The sequence below is a fragment of the Macrobrachium nipponense genome, chromosome 10 (genome assembly GCF_015104395.2).
Source record: "Macrobrachium nipponense isolate FS-2020 chromosome 10, ASM1510439v2, whole genome shotgun sequence".
Taxonomy (NCBI): Eukaryota; Metazoa; Arthropoda; class Malacostraca; order Decapoda; family Palaemonidae; genus Macrobrachium; species Macrobrachium nipponense.
Genome location: NC_087204.1, coordinates 101,630,099 through 101,635,098, shown reverse-complemented (window position 1 = coordinate 101,635,098; position 5,000 = coordinate 101,630,099). Strand labels below are relative to the sequence as shown.

Genomic DNA, 5,000 nt, shown 5'->3' with positions numbered 1-5,000 from the left:
GGTGTCATTGATGTTAATGGGAGGTTTTGGTGACTCTTGTTAATGGTAAAATGTAATGAATTTTGTTAAATATATATGTCGTGAATATACATCCCTGTATGTGTATATAAGTATATATATATATATATATATATATATATATATAGATATATATAATATATATATATATATAGATATATTATATAAGATTTATATAGACAAATAAATAGATAGACAGATAAGAAAAAATAAGCAAAAATAAACAAGGAAAGTCAAAATAAAAAAAATGGAAAATATAAGAAAAAATGGAGAAAACATAAAAATAGGAATAAACGGAAACAACATTATAGGCATATATGTGTGTATATATAGTATATTGTATATACATACACATACGTATACATATATATATATACATATATATACACTCTAAACCCAGATCAGCCCAAGTTCTGGGAACAAGTATGAATAGCCACAATGATAATTACCGAGGGAGGAATTATACCATGGTCGTCATGCCTCCATTCGTGAGTGGGCCGGAAGCCACTTTCGGCACTGCTTCTCTGCTCCTCCTGAAGGTTACGGGGGACCAGGAGACGACGGCGACCCCCTGGTGGTGGGGGGGGGGGGGGATCATACTACTTCTAAGGGGTCTTCTAAGTTAGAGTCTTGCTTGATGATTTTTATATCCGTTGGGGTAGAGTGCCTAAGGTTCTCTACCTTCCTCCCTCTTTGTTTTGGTTGTCAAAATAATGATGGGTTTATTTTATTCTTTTGGTTGAATTGCGCTACTAGTTGTTTTTACTATCTCTCTCTCTCTCTCTCTCTCGTATATATATATATATATATATATATATATATATAGTATATATATATATATATGTGTGTGTGTATATATATATATATATATATATATATATATATATATATATATATATATATAATATATACAGGGTATCCATAAAGTCCCAGTACCATTTACAAGTATTTATTGCCCGTTCCGGTACTGGGACTTTAAGGACACCCTGTTTATATATATTCATATTTGTATATATATATTTATTAATATCATGTATATTTGAGTGTATGCACCGTTTATACATATATGTATATGTATGTTTTTAATATATATATATATATATATGTATATATATATATAATGTAACTTTATATATATATATATATTTATATATAAATATATATTAAATGACATATCCTCTGAAGCTATTAATTTATAGACTCCCCAACAGTTTCAATTCCATAGGTATCTTTATTTATCACATAGCATATGACCAGTTATCCTGAACAAGAAGCCTAAATTCACCCATATTGATTCAGTAATGCCTGCCCCTTTTTATTGTTTCATATGAAATATGATTGGATTTTTTCCCCCTCAAACTGTTTTCCACATCATTTATTCCATGGAATCCCACTTAATGTTACCACGAATTCTGTCTGCAGCAGGTTTTCCCTGTCAGTGACCTTTCGGAAGTAGTTTTGGAGATGCTGTGTGAGTGTGTATGTTTTTTTTTGCGTATAGTTTCAGTCTCCTGTGACTCAGACTGCAAAATTTTCCTTGAACCTACTTTCGCTCAGACTGCAGTTTTTTCCTTGTTCCAACTTCTACTCAGACTGTAGAATTTTCCTTGCACCACCTTTCACTCAGACTGCAGACTATTCCCTGAACCAACTTTTGCTCAGACTAAATTTGTCCCTGAACCAACTTTTGCTCAGACTAGATTTGTCCCTGAACCAACTTTTGCTCAGACTAAATTTGTCCCTGAACCAACTTCTGCTCAGACTAGATTTGTCCCTTAACCAACTTTTGCTCAGACTGCAGACTATTCCTTGAACCTACTTTTGCCCAGACTAGATTTGTCCCTGAACCAACTTTTTATTAGACTAAACCAACATTTTATTAGACTAGATTTATCCCTGAACCAACTTTTGCTAGACTAGATTTGTATTGATTCAATTTTTTTCGTGTTCATCGCCATGTTTTTCTTTTATACATTGTATTGACATTATTGTATACATTACATTGTATTGCATTGATGTTTAGCTTTTGAAGATCCAGTGCATTGATGTTTAAAAGCTAAATGTTTAGCTTTTATAAATTCCAGTGCATTGAGTCAACGTTTTATTATTATTATTTTTCCTTTATCCCGGTTAGCGTGACTTTCACTTGGGTTAAGCCTCGTTCGTTCAATAACTAAAAAATATATATTTTATATAGTTGTGAATTAATTATTTTGATTTGATATATAATAAAACTCAATATTACTTTATAGATGGTGTTTATTTTTTATTGTATACTCAAAATTTACTTATCGGTATTAATTTCTCAATTTTTTAAATTGATATTTCATGATATTTAAAACTCAAATAATTTTGATGTATTTATTTTTATGGCTGAATACACAAATTTATTTATGATCAGTATGAAATGCCCATTTGTTTTTATTTAATTAATTTCCAATATATTTTGGTGATTATCATTGCATAAATGGAAATTACTTTTCTGAGTGAACTAAAAAATCTTTTGTGATAACATGTCTCGGTATTTCTGGGTTATTGCTCAAACTGATTTTTTTTGTTATGCCAATTTTCTTGTGACCAAAGCTCCTGGGCATATTTCCACCTCGAGAAAGTGTCTACATAATGGCTGAACTGAATAGCTTTTTCTCTGCATCTACAAAGTAAAAATGCATCTAGGTATCTTGATACATTGAGAAAGCGTGTACATAATGGCTGAAGTGAATGGCGTTTTTCTTAGCAAAACCTTTGTTCTCAAAAGCAAAAAGGCATTATATTTACATCTTGAGAATGTGTACGTGTACACGGTAGCTGAACTGAATATGGTTTTTGTCTAGACAGGTATTCCAGTAATGGGTTCCGAGTAAATCAGCAAAGCTCTCTAGTGCTAGCTTTCTAGGACGTGCCAGGAATGAAGAAATCGGCGTTTTCTCTTATGGTGCGAATGGCATTTGCTTAAACAACAGCTTCCAGTTTGTATGTTTGGTGTTCTTCTTTTATTTCCAATTAAAAAAATTGACTCCACTAGTGCTGAGTTTTAGATACCTCTGGTCATATCATAATCAATTCCTATGTTGTTGTTTTTGATAGCTTTAGCCAAGTGAGAATATTGACAGGGCAAAAAAGGATGCTGTGTTAAGTAATTTTGGTTTGGAAGGAGAAATCATATATGGAATTGCATTTAAAGGTTTTTATTTTGGTCGAATTGGGTTAGATATCGATTACACAATTTTGTATTGAGTACATTGTCGACAAAAATAATCAATTTAACGTTTTAAGATCTTGGATACATAACTTCTATACATTTTGAACCGTGAATGTCGACAGAGTAGACTTATGAAATTATTGTACATGATAAGAGTTTCATAAGAACCTTTACAAACATTTTTAAACTGTCATGAAATACAGTAAATGAATGCAGATAATATTAATGATAATCTCTTGCCAAAAACACGTCCGTCAGTCACACGAAAGTGTTAACACCCCGTGTACTGACCGCGGCAAATGGCGACATAACCAAATCAGCCCGAAGTGCTGCTTGCTCTTTTTTCATACAAAATGATATCACATCCGTAGGATCTGAATCATCCTTAGCGGGGCAATGAAACACCTTGGCTTGAACCGGATGCATCCAGCTAAATGGAGAACACCTTTCTCTATCTCTCCGTTTGACCTGGCCTTCCGAACGTGCTTGACTGCATTGGTGTTGTGTGGGCGGGCAGCTCTTTCGAAGAAGGAAAGATCGTACTGGAGGCGATAGGCTATCTTCTATACAACAAAAAGCTCGTCGAAAGACTGCTATATCATATGCCTTTCACGACAAGTGTCCCATTTTTTCGAATCGACAAAACGAGACGTCTCGGAACATCTCACTGAACGAACACTTCTACCAACACTGCTTCTTCTTCTTCTTCTTCGTTTTCTCCAGCTGCTGCTGCTTGTTCCGAGATACGATAGATGCACATGATGAAACCCAGGAGGCGATACGAGCGCCCTTTTGGGGCGTCGTCCCTCACACGGCGCCCTCGCCCGCCACCGCCACCGTTGCCACCGTCGTCTCTTGTTTGGGCGGTTTGTTCAGCTTCTTCTTGATGTACCTGGCCGTGGCCAGGATGGTAGCTATCAGGAGGGCGATGCCCATGATCTCCAGAGGGATCTCGAAGCCCTCGACTCGCTTCAGGCTGAAGATCTCGTAGCCGTCTTCGACGGTGGCCGTCTTGTTGTTCTGCAGGACGATGTCCGTCACCTCGACCAGGGCTTTGGCTTCCATCGTGAGGTTGTAGGAGGGTTGTACGTCGGTGAACATGAACAACTGTTGGCAACACTGAACTTTGACACTAACTGTTCCTCTGTATAATCAATTCCTTCACAATCCCAAAAATTCGTCCAGATAACGTACTGTACACAGACGATTGAAAAGGTCCCTGTAGATATATCTTTTGAATAACACTCCTTGTAGGTATATCTCTTGAATAACACTCCTTGATACACACTCGCGAACTGGACCTTGACGATGCAGAATACACAGAACCAAGCGATGAGGCAACAATAGGTAACAGGGGTAAGGTAAGCAGGTAGGACTGGCTCACTAAGAGAGGACCTGTATTCCTTCAGCGTTCACTGAATACTGACTGCAGGGATACTGAGAGCTGCCTTGTATATGACTACCAAGGTTACGGGGAGTGGACTGACCAGAACAGTTACCAGTTGCGGCTGGATCACAGATAGGATTTAGGGAGGGTGACATGGTAGGGGAGGCCAATGAAGCTGTTTAGGACTTTCCCTCTTACTGAGATTGATAAGATGATTTATCCTTTAAATAGTTAGTTATTTATTGACTTTCAAACCTTATAGTTGATCATTCTGACGCCGATTACCAAAGGACGTAAAGAATGAGTCTAGGGTTGTATAAAAATGGCTAGTTGGCATTTCATCTCTTGCTCAGCTGAGTAGGAGAGGAAATTCCCGCTGGTCGGAATTTTTCG

General features: G+C 36.5%; 1 protein-coding gene and 1 long non-coding RNA gene across 10 annotated transcripts in view; one reads left to right on the top strand and one right to left on the bottom strand.

Moving 5' to 3' along the window:
• The window catches only part of LOC135223820 (mucin-2-like), a 503,176-nt gene that overhangs the window by 43,082 nt on the left and 455,094 nt on the right, over window positions 1-5,000 (top strand). The window lies entirely within an intron of this gene.
• The window catches only part of LOC135223817 (uncharacterized), a 2,903-nt gene continuing 1,093 nt past the window's right edge, over window positions 3,191-5,000 (bottom strand). The window contains exon 2 of the long non-coding RNA XR_010316589.1: window positions 3,191-5,000. This exon is cut by the window's right edge and continues 107 nt beyond it. This is a non-coding gene — a long non-coding RNA (uncharacterized LOC135223817).